This window comes from Anser brachyrhynchus (genome assembly GCF_964034855.1).
Source record: "Anser brachyrhynchus genome assembly, chromosome: 2".
In the NCBI taxonomy this organism is placed as follows: Eukaryota; Metazoa; Chordata; class Aves; order Anseriformes; family Anatidae; genus Anser; species Anser brachyrhynchus.
The window spans coordinates 74,200,508-74,217,445 of NC_137695.1; the positions used below are offsets into that span (position 1 = coordinate 74,200,508).

Consider the following 16,938-nt stretch of genomic DNA (forward strand, 5'->3'; position numbering starts at 1 on the left):
TTTGCCTTAGCATTAACCTGGCTAGTCTGTCTTTCAGAAGTCTTTTCAAAACTTGATAAAAGTGTTACATAGGCAGAGAATCTGATTGTTTTTAAGAGGTATCTACAACAACACTCCTTATGTTTCATTCTCCTTGTTTTGTGACATTTGGTACCACGTTTCATGTAAACCAGAGCCTATACCATAAACTTGCACTTGAATGATCTTTTCTCACACCTTCAGAATCAAGAAAAATAATTCATCATACAAGTGGGAATTATTTTCCTTCTACAATGCCAATACAAGAAGTGTTCAAGAAACAAAAAAAGTATCTATTTTGGAACACAAATATAATATTTTAAATATTTTTATATTTATGCATTGTATGTGAAGAAGTGTTTTTAACTAGTATTTAAAATACCAAAATTTCTCTCATTGTTCTCCTAAACTGAAAATACTGAATTTGACCTTCCATTCAAATTAAACCACAGAGGTTGCAATTGTCTATCTTGAAGATGATATGCTGCAGTCAAACATTTGTTTTTATTGGTTTCCATGGAAATGAAGTGGAAGGTTTATTCCATAATCCTTTCTGTTTGTCCTCTTCATTCTACTTCAATAGGAAAATTGGTTATCACAAGCATGCTGAAAGCTATTTTTCTTTCAGGTGGTTACAGCAAGTAACTGACAGAGAGCTTTTCTATTTCTCTGTTTCAGTATGTCTCATCTACTTATCTTACACAATGCAGATGGCATATCCAGGTCTATTCTTAAATAGATTTGTTAGAATATTAATTATTTTCATGTCCCAGATATAAGTATCAAACCACCCTAATAACCACATACATCCTCATATTATGTTCCCTTGCTAATTCAGAAGTTTCTATTTACCCCCTTCTTCTTGCCCATTGAAACTTCCAAATAGCTCTCACCATTCTGCCTTTAACACAGCATACAACATCCTTTTCTGACTTCCTGTAAAGGAACCAACAACTGCTAGTCAATCTGGTCAAGTATATCTATGGATTTTTTAATAATGGCAAGGAGAGAAAATTGAGAGCTTCATGATGGAGAAGAAAAAACAGACCAACAACTGCATAACTGACTGTTTTCTGAAGCACACAGAATAGTCTCATAAGAGCTATGATGGTAACAGACACATAAATGACTTTTGTGAGCTGGGGAAGAACTTGAACGGAATTCCTTTCCTATAGCACCTCATAGTCTACTGCAAATGTGCAGGGTACACAAGACAGTTGTCAAAATAACAGGAGGTAAAACCTTGGGAAGCACTCAGTTTGACACTGTAAGCTCATAAAGGTATTCCACAAACAGCTTCCAATAAAAGAATATTATAACTAATGAGAGACAGATATCTCTCTGAAATATTTGGGAGACACACACAAAAATCTCACCCCCAAAAAACACATACATGAAAAGAGGAGGCATCAAAACTTATGTTTCTGGGGTCTTAAGAAAGCAAACCTACAATGAGATTTACATAAATTCATGTTCTTTTCTAACTGAGTAACAGTGTAAGGACACTGAAAGCATGCCAAGTATGTTACATGCAAATTCTTTGCAAATGCCTTAAATGCATATATTAAGCACACCAGCAGAGTAATAATATAACATGCATGATCATGTTTTACCCTTGGGCACAATTTTAGCCCCATGAGGATGGGATCTCCCTTCTTGTGGAGAAACCTGAGGCAATGTGAACTGCAGAAATACAGCATAATCCTTGAGTTGAACTTCAAGCTGGGATTTAGACAAACTTTCTATGGCTGAGCAGCCCTTCACAGGACAGGTGTCCATCCCTGCAGTGTTGTTGCTTCCCTAGGAGCAGGTGTGTAAGACAAGAGTGAATGATTTGGTTACTGATTCCAATTCCTTTCTATTGCAGACTAAATTTTTGTCTTAGTTATTTGTGTGGTCTCCATCTTCACAACATCAGAGTACCTTTTGGATCAGGGAACTGAATATGAAATTCATAGGGCCTCAACTTATTAGAGCATCCTTCCCCTTGTCAAGCAGGCTTGAAACAATACAGAGTGAATAACTACATGAGTCCTTCTCCATTCACTGTATCAGCAAGTAAATGTACAGAGAACAGCAAAGAAAATAAGCTGAATTATTAACTGAGCTGGAATAAATTACTTGCTCCGTATAGCAAAACAAGGGCAGGTGCTCTTTTTGGAGCAGAGCAGCGTGCTCTGCTGTGAGCTTAATAAATCAAGAAGATTCTACTGAGACAGATTTAAGATTTCAGTTTTAATGTACCTACTACCAAGAACTCTGTTTATCTTATATTCTCCAAATAGTTGTATCATATTTGTCAAGGCTATTTAATTTAAATCAACTCTTCAGGAACCAGAACCACAACCAGCAAAAATCTATAACTACATGGGCAGCAACAGAGTTGCACAGCTATCAGCTTGGTATTTGTATATGAAAGTCATAATAAAAGGCTTAAAAATGGATTTGAACATAACACTGTTGCTACTTCATTAGAAAGAAGAAAAATGTGGAGCAATACAGAGATTTGCTGAACAAACGGACCCATGGAAAACCATGTTACTAAGGTAAACTCAATAGAAAATGAATAAATTTTGCCCAACGCTTTCTATAGAAAACTCATTATTTCCTATGTAGCAGATGATCCCCACTACAGAGGCTATTCCAGCTTATACAGTACAGTAAGCTTTTATTGCATTAACAATAGGCAATTGTAAAAAGTTATGAACCAAAGTATCTTTATCCAACTATTTATTCCAGAAAAAGCTGAAAATCTTCACCATTTATATTGTGATATAACACCAATGAAATACGTTGTTTGCATAAATTTGAATATTTTTGTTAATCTATCATTTTTAATGTACTTTTTAAAAATCATGTGAGAAGTAGATACCCTTCTTCATAAATGTGTATTTTAGTTCACTGAACATTTATGCAGTCATTCCAAATTCCACTATTCAAGGCTCAAACCCTTACAGATGTAAATACTGCTTATCCCAGAAAATAGTCCTGTTGACTTTGACGACACTACTCATGGAACTAAAACTTCAAACAGAACTTTCACGGACAGATTTAATATGCCTATTACCAGATTTTGAATTAAATTTTCTCTTCTCTCAAATCCAATGGGAAAAAAAAAATCATCTTTTTCATGATAATCTTTATCAAAATAATGTCTGGTCTACAAGTACATATTCATTCAAAATATAGAGGAAATTATTCTAGCTTCCATACTGGGGGTGCTGGTCATATCCTCATCTTAAGAGATCAATTAAATTTCTCACTGCAAACAGATGTAGCTATGAAACAAATAGCACCATATCAAACCTGTTAACTGCTTTTCATGTTTACCAGTTTATTTCAGATTTTTAAAGATCTATTCAGAAATATGTTAAAGCAATTATTTTCCTACTATTCCTACTATTTCCTACTATTTTCTATTTTTAGAATAATAAAAACGTTTCAAGTGCTATCATCAATCCTCCTGTCTTATAAAAATGTTTTTGAGTTGCAAATGGTAAATATATTGTGAACAGTATGAACTTGAGTTAACACAACTGTAAGTGGTCCCTGATGACGTTAACCTTGATTATAAATGTTCATTACAGTATACACAATAGCCTAGCACCTTCTAACAATGCATCATTTCCTTTACTAAGAGACAGAAGAGCATTTGGAGAATGTCTTACTAACAAGCTCATTTCATATTTGTTTCAGTGGAAACAAGAAAGGGAATTAACACTTACACAGTGTGTGCCCAGTGTGGACATTTTCAGTGCAGTACAAATGTAACAGTGATGGAAGAACAGATGATTAGAAATCCATATATTTTATATTATATGACATACTCTCAAGATATTTTAAGACTTCATGTCCTGGTTCCAGTTAGGACAGAGTTAAGTAGCTCATAGTAGCTGCTAGGGTGCTATGTTTTGGATTAGGATGAGAAGAGTGCTGATAACATGCTGATGTTTTAATTGTTGCAGAGCAGTGTTTACACCAGGCCAAGGACTTTTCGGCTTCTCGCTCTGTCCTGCCAGCGAGCAGGCTGGGGGTGCAGCAGGAGCTGGGAGGGGACAGACCCAGGACAGCTGACCCAAACTGGCCAAAGGGGTATTCCATACCATCTGACGTCATGCTAAACAATATATAGGGGTGGCTGGCCGGGGTGGGGGGCCGGCTGCTCGGGGATAGGCTGGGCATCGGTCAGCGGGTGGTGAGCAATTGCATTGTGCATCACTTGTTTTCTTACACATTATTATTATTAATACTATTATCATTATCACTATTATGATTATTGTTATTATTATATTCCTGTCTTAATAAACTGTCTTTATCTCAACTCACAGGCTTCACTTTCCCGTTTCTCTCCCCCATCCCAGAGAGGGAGGGGGGAGGGTGAGCGAACGGCTGTGTGGTGTTTAGCTGCCAGCCGGGTTAAACCACAACACTTCATCATAACATATATGTCGTCCTTGACATACCAGTGGTGAAACATACTTCCCCTGTCAGATACAGAAGTCACTATAAAATACTGTTTTTACACTACTACATGTTCTCAGTGCTATCCAAGTCACAAAATGGTGTCAGAGATCAGAAGAGACAAGATGCCATGATAGCATACCAGCTGATACCTGTGTTCTACCTGTGCAAAATTTGGAAAACAATCATGGAGAAGTCCAAATGAATTTAACAGAAATGAAACCAATGGTTTCCTAAGTAAATACATCTCTAAAAACATATAGTGCCTTTTCTAAAATGTTATGTAGTTGACAAACACTCATGTTCTCAAGACCTTAGTTGTGTTTTTTTTTTCTAGATACATTTTTTACTAAATACTTTTGAGAAGAGTATATTTCACACAAGTAGGAAGCAAGATATTTTCATGTGGCATTAACTTTCCATTACAGCTAGAAACTACTTTAATAAATCATAAATAGAAGATTTTTATTAACATATAGTAGGGGAGCAAAGAACATACATAGCTATCTTCATGTATTTCATTTAAAGAGAATATTAAGAAATATGTATTCTTTAAATGATGGCAAATAGCATTTCCAAAATGCAGGCTGAAAAAAAGGCCTTAAAGATTTCAATACACTTGAAACCCATTTTATAATCTGAGAGTTTATTTTTACAAAATAAAGTTTGTAAATTTTAGTTTGTATAAGTACCCAGTTTTAGACAGTATATGGAACACAGCAGGTCAAATTAAATCCCACAAAGTACACTACTTTTTGTCTCTGTTTGCTCAAGACACATCCATCTATTTATAAAGCAGTAGCTTTACTCTCAGAAGTCTCGCAACAAAATATTTTACTGTTGAGCTACATAATTCATTGTCATTTTGCACATTAAGAAACACCGTAATACTCAAATACTTACAAGCAATACATTTAGTAGGGTGCCTGCAAAGAAGCTTATTCTGCACTCCTGAGGGAATGAAGAAAAATCAGCTCATCAGTTCATCAGCTATACAAGGTATTGGAATCAACACTATTACTCCTTGATGAAATACACAGTTCATTATCCTTTCATTCATTTTTTGCTTTACGTTGATGATAGAGTGCAGCTGATCAGTCAAAGGAACCTTTTATGCATTTACTGTAAAAATAATCTTTTTTTAAAAAATATTTATTTATTTAGACCTCCTGAATAACCAAGGTTGACATGTTTGGTTAGACTGGGTTATCCAACAACAGCTGTTGAAGCAATATTCTCTAATGCTAAAATGTTTTACCAGATGATTTACAGGGACTTTTTCTTTCCTTTTTTTTTCCCCCGTTTCTGTTGTTGTTTTAAGTAAACTAACACATACAGTTCAGGGTTAGAAAAGAAAGCAGACAACTGTTCCTTTTCCATTAAAACTGAAAACTGATGTGATATCTTTTTGCAGAGGTCTAGTTGGAGGTACTCCATTAACAACTTCCAAAACGCAGAAGTAAAATATACAGTCACAAGGACATTTCTTTTTTTATTCACAGGGTTCTGTTCCCTTGAAAAAATAGACCACTTATGAACAAAGAAAGAAGTAACTGTTGTCAAGTATAGTGAAATCCAAAACGGATAAATTTATACGTACTTAAATACAGAACATGCATCACTCTCTCCTTTGTCCTTACTCTAAATACCGGCTTATTCAAAGTAGTTGCATTAGAATCCCCACCAATGGGTTATTCAATGAAAAACTTAAATTTTCACCATAGTTTCCTCTAAACAGCGAACTTCTAAACTCGGCCACTAATGAGGAAGACAGAAAGAAAACAGCATTAATGTTGTGTAGGTCACATAAATGAATTGGCATGATGCGAGTTGTGAAAAGTGGTGGTTTGGTTTTTGTTGTTGTTGTTTGTTTGTTTGTTTGTTCTTTTGATCTTAGACCTTAAAATACTGTTTTTAAAAAACAAGTAGCAAGAGATTGCTTGAAATTATCATTTGAAAACTTCTAAGTTTTTCAAAAACCAATATTCCTATCTATAAGAACAAATTCAGATTACAGTTTTGTCAGTATTTATTCACTGAAAAAATCCTAAACTGATATCCTAAAAAAGACAAAATTCCAGCTCTTTGATTTTCACCAATACTTGTGTTCAGACCTTAACAAATACATAAATCCATTCCCTGTACACACACACAAAATCTGTCACACTAGTTTATTTTTCATCCTGTATCCAGAATGAGTTTGTTGTCAGAGCTTGATTCTGAGAACTGAGTCTTTCTTTACTTGGTAGTCAGCTCATGAACTGTAGTTTCCTAGTGTGAACAGTCCTCCACCTTCTACTCAAACACAGTCTATCACTCCCACACTGAACAAACTAATACTTAAACCAAACTACCTTTGAGCTTTAGGTTGCACTCATTTGGTCTTCAGTAAGAGACTATGAGACAAAGTCTTTCATTAGTGCATTCTGGTGAGAGCTCTATGTTTTGCCTGTTATTGGGACATCGTGAAGTGACTCTTGGCTATGTGAAGATGGAATATTTGTACATAACTGTATTGAACAACAGCTGTGGAAACATCAACTTTTGTTTTTAGCTAAGAAAAAAAACTAAAATTGTTTCAGTAATACCTCCAAAAAGAATGCAATGGTTTGAGAGCAAACTGGCATTCCAAGTGATGAAAATCATGTTAGGAGAACATGATTTTCCATAAGATCCTAGTATTCTTGAGTGTCCACAAATTCTTATCCTTCTGACAGTTTCTTTCTCCTACATCCACATTCCCAACTATCACTCCCTTCACCTGTCAGGCAAAGATTACAGCAATTCTACTCCCGTTAAATGCTGAGATTCTTTCTGCAGTTAAAGAACGTGTTCTTACCATGTTCTCACATTGTGAGGTTCTACATATGAATAAGGAATTATTTCCCAATTATCAGTATTTCCTGCAGAACAGGATTTTACTTTGGTTTCTTGATAATATATTCTCTCTAATTCTGCTTTGCAAATTACATTTTAAAAGTTGCTACATATCAGCTATTTCTCATATGCATGCATACTGTAACAGAACAAAATAATCATAATAATCCCCCAAAAGTTTCAAATGAGACCAAAAAGCAAATAACAAAATCTGCTTTCAGATGTACTAACAATTCAGAAATAGCTTCACTATTTTGTTGATGCACACTGGTATAGCATTAAATAGCATATAGTCCAGGAATGAGTCAGAAAATAATTTCCTAGCACAATTTTTTCCACTGGTATATTAGAAGGTTTGCAAAAAACGAATCATCTAGTATACCAAATTTTACCTCATCATATATTTACATTAAATATGACAAAAAATGCATCAGTTAGAAGTCATATCCTTTGCAAACCATTCTAACTTTGAAGACTGTCTCTGATATTACTTGTGATACAATTAGCACCTTCTTTCTCAACAGCCCTAGAAAGAAACTCACGTCATAACACTGTAAGCTCAGAAATGTACAGCTTTATCATAAAAACAAAGTGAAAATAACTCAAGTAGTTTCCTGATTGTGGGATAGTTAGTAGAAGGTGTTATCACACAGCAGTCTTTCCCCCTAGAAACAGTACTTATTTTTGTAAAATTTATAGAAAACTTTACATCTTTGAGACTTCTAACCATCTGTGGAAATTGGCAAGAACTGGCCAATGGTTTAAAAAGTTGTTAGCAGTGGAGGAGTGCAGAATAACACATATACATACATACACAGACAGTATCTATTATTAGATTGAGCTCCTTTTCCTTTACATGCTGCAGCAGTGTACTAATGTCAGAGATATTTAAATAGACATCCCAGACCGTCTTTACTGTCTAAAATTTATCTTAGCTGGACAGAACCCAGAATATGGTATACATCATGTATGAATATTAAACACATAACTAAACTTTAGAATATTATATCTAAAAAAATGGTAAAAGTATCCTCCTGGTGGCAACCTGTAAAGGAAGCATTTATAAGTGAGACGCCTTTTTCTATTTTGGAACTTACAGAAACAATATCTATTAAAACATGTACACAAAGTTAGATTTCTGAAGAAAAACATGAAATCATTCAATACTCAGAATTTCCACTGTGAAGAATGTGTCAAGACTTTTATATCTGTTTATTCTAAATGTCAGTGTGTCCAAATTCAACCTTAAGATGCATCAACTCTGTCTAAAATGAGACTAGAAATATACATACAATGACACTAGGAAGATGCAAAAGATACAACCTGCACTGCAATTAAAATAACTTTATATTGGCATATGAAAATAATTATTAACAAGTAAAATACAAAGGTTACAAGAAACAAAACCACTGCTAACACGAGAGCTAGTTCAGGTGTGTTGTCCTCTCCTTAAAGAAGCTGAAAATAAAGGCCATTATAATTTATCTCAGCTCAGGTATCACCCAAACACTGATACAAGGTTTTTATGGCAGAATGATGCATACTGTGAGTAAGGTATCCATAACCACATTGGCTGAATCAGAACTGAGGTCAGGTTTGTTGGATTCATTCCCTTTACTAATAGAACACCCCTCCTGTCTACAGTAAATACTACCTGATGGTTATATGTGCAAAGTGATCAGAGTATCCTAAACAAGGCCAAACTCAATGAAGATTGAGAATGACTAGTACTTAAAACAGTCTGTTACCTATCCAGTAATTAAGACCTGATCATGATCTTTGCTATGCACAAACTGCTTCTAATAAACAACATTTGGAACTGGGACATCCAGAAAATATATATTCAAGTCCGTGCCAAGAAGTTGTACAATCCTGCAAGTTCCACTGGTAGAAGAAATGCTATATGAAATTGTATTTCAGCTACTGCAAAAAGAGTTAAACAGCTGTTATTATCTAAATTACTTTCTTTATTAGGCAATGCACACCCCATAAATTTTACACAGCTAAGTGAGCAAACAGTACATGCTACTTCAAGTGATAATTATGCCTGAGATGTTAGAAGTTTCTCCATTCCAGACTATTTGACTGATTGTTTCCTTTAATAGTGTCTCCGGTGTCTCCTTTAATAGAGGGGAATCACAAAATTCAGCACTAACATATATATATATACATACAGTGTGCATGTATAATATTAGCATATCTATAAAAATAACAAACTTTGTTGTTCTTTAATTGCCAGGACAAATGTAAGATCACAGTGTAAAGGGATTGCCATTTTCCTGTTTCTTGGCAGTAATGTATAGAAACAAATTATATGTACATAGCATCATATTATTGACAGCACCCTTTATAAATATATAAACAGAGCAAACATCACCAGAATGGAATAATTTAAAATTTGTGAAGAACTACAGTATTTGAAGTATGTAACTTACTCCTCATAATTCAAATGTACATAATGATGTGCAATAGTATGTCTAAGATAAATTAGCATTCATAGAGTAAAAAAAGAAAAAAGAAAAGCAACTAATTCTATATAGGTTCATCAGTCATAGACTAACAACTCAGGTTCATAACCACAATACAGCCTTTTCCCAAACTGCTTTAGTCATTAGTCACTGCTTATCTCATTTTTTAAGAGATATGGAAAAAGGAAAGCAGTATCTTCAAATAAAATAACTTTATAAAAGGTGTTTTGATATGCCTAGCCTTTAAAATAAAACAAACTAAAGGTTTGTTGGATCCCCAGATTCTGTAGGAGTTCAGTTAGCACAACTTGTCAGGAATTCTAGGTTTAATTAGTACTTGGAAAGGAGACTTCTTTTGCAAATGCCAATTCAGTCATAGTTTGTCTGCTCTCAGTGAGATACTGTTCTTTTTAATAAACTGTCAGCATGACAGGGACATATCTAAAAAACTTGCAGAAATAGCTACTAATGCAGAGTTCACTGAACAAAGAGGATACCCCTCACACTCTAAATGATTTCTAGTTTACTTTTTAATTTTCCACCCCTGAAAACTGATATAATTTGCAAACCTCATCTGCTAGAGAATCTTCCTTCATATTTTTTCATGCAACTGTATTTGTCGTGATCATGAGCTTTTCAGATGAGAAAAAAACTCCAGTCTGTGTGGAATAAAAAAAAAAAAAGGGGGGGGGCAAAAAAAACAACAACAAAGGATATTTAATGTGAGAGATCTTCTGAAAAATCACTTCCTTCCCAGACTGGACACAACACAAATCTCTTTTCCCAAGCATAATGGATGGAGAGAATGGAGAAAAGTGACTTTGAAAAGGTATAAATTAAGCATTTTCATTACAATGTACTCCACTGTCTCATCCCCAGTAGTAATGCAGTACTATACAGTAGCATAGCCCTAAGCATATCATTCAATACAAACTCAGTATTTTTCATAATTCACTGACCCTTCAAGCTTGTCCCTCAATTATTACATGCACAATACATGACCAGAGGCAATAAAACAATGAAACATTTTCTATTAATTAATAAAAACCCAAACAATTAACTTTGCACCATCATCTCAGCTATTTCTCTGAGTATTACAAAGATCTGCAGTTTCTTCCCTGAAGTTACCATCTCTCTAGAAGGACAATTTTCCTCATGCTCCCAGCCCTTGCTAGACCACAGAAAGAAAGCTGAATTCTCCCTCTTCCATTCTCTTCACTTACAATTTCACTCTTCTCTACTTTTTCTCTTCCATTGAGTAGCATTACATTCAACTTCCATCTTAGTATCTATCTAAAGCCAACCTCCGCTATCTAGTTGATAAATTTCGAAACAAATCTCCAAACTTTCTCTCATGCCATACCTCACATTCACAATTGCTCCATAAACATTAATTCTCTGGTGTAAATCTCTCCTTTACCACCATGATAAAGATGTAATCCTTAAGTATCATACTGACAAACACATTTTATTCTCTGTTAGTCCTGATTCTATCAGCAATCATTTGCTGTTCACACAACCTTGCCAGTGATTTGGTCTCACTCAAATTTTAATTTTAAACTCAAGAGAATTAGAATTTTAAATTTTTAGAACTATGTGCTGGAATTATGACAATAATATCAAAACAAAATGAAAGCATCCACAAGACCCAAATTATTTTTTTAGATTGCATTTTATCTTCATTGCAAAATAAAAGCTAATAAATGAGTCAATGTAGCACACAAAAATGAAAGCATCAAGAAATTCCATGCAAGGCATAATTCATTTTACAAAGTTTCAAGTTTTCAAAAATCTTATTAGCACTACTGTTTATGAATAGTGACACCATAAGTCATATTTCAGTAATTTTACCATAATTCAGTAATTTTAATACTAAGAGGGTGTGAGGCCAAATTTGCTGTAAACTTACTCAGACTTCAAAATTCAGCTAGCATTTTTTTTTATGAAGTCATTATGAGCTGTGTCTTTCACAAACTTTATAAAAATATCTTTTTAGTAACTCCATGAAAGAATATTTACTGAGTGATGGACTCCACAGCATGAAAAACTTAACCAACTGAATGAGTTTAAAATCCTAAATATTGATTTCTCCTGATTTTGAAAACATGGTAACATATGCGTGCAGACATTTCTAACCTTATAACTTCCCAAGTAGGCCTACTGGAAAAGGAAGGATAGAAACCTGTAACTTCACATCCCCATCATTGAAACGTGAAAGCACAGCTCAAAGGTACTGACAGAGTCCTTGGAAGACATTATTTGGATTCTCTTTAGATGGCCAGTAGCATCCTGGGTTACATTAGGAAAAGCACCTCTGTCAGTTTTAACCTCAGCACTGCTGAACTTTAGAGGTCCCTTCGACACAAACCACTCTACAAATCTACGATAATTCTATTTCTAGGCAGCCACACACACAGCAACACACAAGTAATTATATTTAAATAGCAAATGCAGTAACATTAGACTATAATGAACCATGACACAAAGCAATTCCAACAAAAACTTTAACAAAAAATTCTATCAGTGCAATACCCAGCCTCATGCATTACCCTTACTATGGCCTGTAGGTGGTATCATAATGCCAATAATATATGAAAGAATAATAAAGGCCATAAAGCAAAAGACAACAAAAAGTTCATTTTTTCTGGGTCAGTTGACTGTCTGTGAGAGTGCAGATGCAAGAGTGTATGAATGCCATTTTTCACACTGTATTTGAGATTTCTTCTATCCCTACTACACCTCTACATGGTTCCAAGTAATAATGAGTCAATGTTTATGAATATGCAATACAGTAAGAGAAAGAGGAAAAACAAAGTTTCTTCAGTTTTATCAGAATCCAGGTAACATTTCTCTGAGCTTTGTTGGTACATGTCAGAAGTCTTTCAAGCCTCACAGATAAGGTTTTAGAAGTGTACATCTGCACAATACTTAATTAATTAGCTCATGCCTTTAGTATAATTCGCCTGTTAAACATTATGGAGCACTTGCAGTGAGACTGATGAACGCTACCCCAGCCTAAAAGGAAAAGAACAATCATTCTAATCAGCCTGACTCTTCAGAAGAGAAACTTTCCTAAGGAAAAATACAACCTACAGCCTCAAGAAACCTGACTAGCTGACAGCCTGACTTATGAATTCTCCTCTACATTCTACCAGCTCAAACTCACCCTTGTAGCTCTTCCCCTACCTCTCTAGAAGACATAGATTGCATTTTTATCAGGTGAATATAAAGTCTGATTTACAGTTCAGTCAGAAAGGGTAAGTGATATAACAAAGACAGTATGTCAAATAAAGTGGGCAAGCAGTGAAGATGGCCAGAATTGTAGCTGGATATGTCTAACATTTTTTGTGACTAAACATTCTTTTTAGCGTAAATAAGTCTATAAATTAACATTTCCACATATGAAATTCCATGCAGTTGTTGACATAATTTAATACTACCTCTTATTACTGTACCAAACAAAAACAGCCAATAGGTTCAGAAGTTGCTTTAAGATTCCATGCAAATTCTAGACTGTTGAACTGCATAAAATCTGCACATTTCTGACTTTTCTGATCATGAACATACTCATTTTCAACTAGTTTTACTAGTCAGGATGGACAAGAAAATTCCATATATTTCCATGACTAACATTTTTAAGCATGTGAATCTACAATAATAGCTTTATGTTCTTACAGTTTTATTACAAAGCCACTTCAAAGCTGACTTGTTTTCCCTTTCCCTCTCAGGGGAAAAAAAAAAAAAAGTAAAAAAAGACAACTTGCTTAGGTTATCACTTACAGGCATTCTTGTACAAGTGGACACTTTGAGTTATCACAGCAGTGCAAGTTATGTACTTATTTTCTGTCCTCATGTATCTACAGAAACGCTGCATCTCAGACACCATTTTGTGGTAAGAACAGATGACGAATGACATGTAATGCCAACACCTTTCCATATGGTATTTGCCAGAAAAAGACATGCTTTATTTATGTGGAAAATATACACAGACTAGACTATTTTCAGCACTGGCGATCAATGGGGCTGAGAAAAGCTACATGCTTTACAGGGTAAATCATAATTAGTAGAAGACCTTGCTGACAATATGTAAGATAATTAGGCAATGAGAAGAATAAAAACTATATTAAAAAAATACAAATTAAGGTATACCAAAAATGAGCTTCAGAAGCAAAAGTCACAAACATACAGTGGTTAACAGAGATGATTCTCAATGTTGGACATATGACTATAATTTTGCACAAGGTGGCCTCAAAGGAAAAAATTCAGATCTTACTTTAAAATGTAGGAGATATCTTTTTAATACAGGATGAAGTAAAAATGTAAAAACACCTAGCAGTTCAAGTACACGTGAAATAAAACCGAAAAATTATTCTTTGCAACAAGTTTTAAACATATGAACGCATCATCACATTTCTGAGAAGATATAAACCAGTACATGTTTTACAGGTTAGGTAACAATATACTAGCAAACCAGATAACTGCTTAAAAGGCAACAAACTGAATCCTTTCCAAACTTCAACTAGTAAATCATCTTGGGGTATAAAATGTTTCTCACTCTTCAAAAATGAAGGCAAGGTCCAACTTGAAATGTGTTTCTGTGGCTGTACAGTATGAACCAGTTCGCTGTAATCCGGAAGAGCTTTATTTCTGACATACACTCAAGCAGAGATAGGAAACATCACAAACCATGGCAAGTTACAGTAGTATATGTTGAACATCTGAATAACTTCATTACATATGTGTTGACTGCATTTCTTTCTATATTTAGGTTTGTTTACCTGATGGAGTAAAACTATACAATGAACAAACAGTGCATAAAATTACAGAAGTGTCAACATATGCTACTAGATTGCATCACAGCAGCATGACATCAACAGCTGAGTGCTCAGCTAGGTGCCTGCTGCCTGTCACTAAGGCTCAACTGAAATACACTCAGCTTTGTACACATCAGCTGTTTCCTTCCTTTCATAAAATTAAAATGACCAATAGGAACATTCACAGCTGACATCACTCATAAATAAACCTCAATAAACCATAAGCTATGATCTTTTAATGGAATATTTAAATACTTAGAAAATAAAAGCACAAACAACTAAGAATCTGCTCTACAGAGGATCATAAAGCTGTAACACTCCAGTAACAATCTCTTACTTTTGTTATCAGTTAGTTACAAAGTAAAGACTATCAGGACTCACCAAAATTCCTTTAATGATATCAGAAAACAATATACAATTTATTTCATAGTGGACTTTGAGTATACTAAGTGAAAGAGCTCCTTTTAAAAATAACATTAATACACTGGCTCTAGATTTGATATTTTTTTTCTGTATGAAGGTGGATAAAGCTATGGACTTTCCATGTACTTCCAGTTCAAATTTCAACCAGCTGAAGTACTCAAAGCAGGCAACACTTCAGAGTGGCAATGGGTCAGTGAAAGAAAGTCATTAGATCTACATCTATGTTTGTATCAGAAAGCATTTTGAGTAAAGCCAGTCATGCAAACCAGAAGCAACACATAGTTAACCAATGTAAATACCTGCTAATTTAACTGTATTTTGCAATGAAGATTTTTTCTCCTCAATGTGACTATGGAACTAAGAAATAAAAATACAGCTTTGACTTGCAAATCAAGATGTTGCATTCCACAATATTAGTTCAAATTCCTTGTTTAGAAATATCTAACCAATTTACAATGAAAATAGTCTTTATTTAGTTCCTTAATGAGAACTTATGTAAATCCTAAAGTTACTGCTAGGTGCTAATTACTTGAAAATACAGCTTGAAGACCTCTGAAAAACTGATCACACAACTGGGCTGAATCTCCCAGGCCCAGATTCTCTCTACATTTGTCACCATGCACTGGTCTTTGACTAACCACTTTACAGTGGAGATTACATCTCCTCTTTAAAGGAGATTTGTAAATGGAAAATTATCCTCGTAATACTTAAATATTTAATATCACTTATTAATATACAGTAGGAATCCCACTCGTTTCTTCTGAAATCACCAAGAGGTTGTGCTTAAAAAAAAATGCTTATAATACAAGAAGCGTTTCATACAGTTACCAAGAAATAAGTTGTGTACTGATCTTTTCTTTGGAAAAGATTTGCATAGCAGGTCCTAAGGCCTACTCAAAAATGCTAACTAAAATACTAGAATGTCATGCCAAAGCTTTATTCCTTATGAAATTGGTTATTTTTTTCAGTTATGACTAAAACAACTTAAAACATAACCAGATAAATATTGTAGCGAGTTCCTAAGATAATTACTGAGTACAATGTACTACAAAAAGAATTCTATGTCTGCATAAAATTGCTTCTTTGCAGCAGTGAGCATGCACACTGAGAACAGTTCGTTTTCCTTCTTTACTTCCTTTGAATCCCTACTTGCTGTTACAGATACAGTGTATAATGACATAATTGGTAAATATTCCCTAGGTTATTAGTTTAAGATTGAGATATTTCTCTTTTTTTATTCTTCATACAGCATCAAATTTCAAGAATTTGGGGAATTTGATTTTCCTCCAGTGCTAGCCTTAATCAATATTTTTTTTTCTTTAAAATATACTGCACCCCTAGAATATTGAAATGTACCAAGTACAAACTAAGTCCTAGTTCAAGTGCTAGTAAAATGAGTTACATTTCTCCTTTATGAACACTTTGACCAAACAATGATGTCCGAGGAATTTGGTATTTGTTTAAGCTCTGGAAGCTTCTACAGAAATGTAAAAACCTCTCTCTCAGTTCCAAATATTCAGGCATGTTTTGCCACATGCCTTTACATCCTCTTAATGGTCACTGGAAAGCATTTTTTTTCCATTGCTAGTATTGTATATAAGTTCTTAAACCAACCTACGTGAAGTCTGTTACCTTTGAAAACTCTAGAAAGCATGCTGGAAATCCCTACTTGTGGTAACCTCTAATTGCTTCAAACCCAAGCCAGGGCAACATACTCAGCAAATCAAGGACTTTTTATGTTTTGTTTTGTTTATGCTTTTTTAATTACAAAAAAAAAAACTTACATTAAAAGTGATTTGAGTGTCCTTGTAAAATAATTAAATAAATAAATGTTTAACCTGCTTTGACACAGCTAAATCTGAACTAGATCCAGCTGA

The 16,938-nt window shown here is 34.4% G+C and overlaps 1 protein-coding gene across 25 annotated transcripts in view; it reads right to left on the bottom strand.

The window, feature by feature from the left end:
- CDH18 (cadherin 18) overlaps nt 1–16,938 on the bottom strand; it is a 548,209-nt gene that overhangs the window by 228,353 nt on the left and 302,918 nt on the right. For 3 of the 25 annotated variants that reach the window (XM_080580198.1, XM_080580202.1, XM_080580193.1), the window contains exons 4-5: nt 6,080–6,237; nt 5,383–5,430 (exon numbers count right to left, since the gene is read on the bottom strand). The exons of the other annotated variants lie outside the window; for them this stretch is intronic. The gene's annotated coding sequence lies outside the window, so the exon portion shown is untranslated. The remainder of the gene's footprint in view (nt 1–5,382; nt 5,431–6,079; nt 6,238–16,938) is intronic. 25 annotated transcript variants of the gene reach the window in all.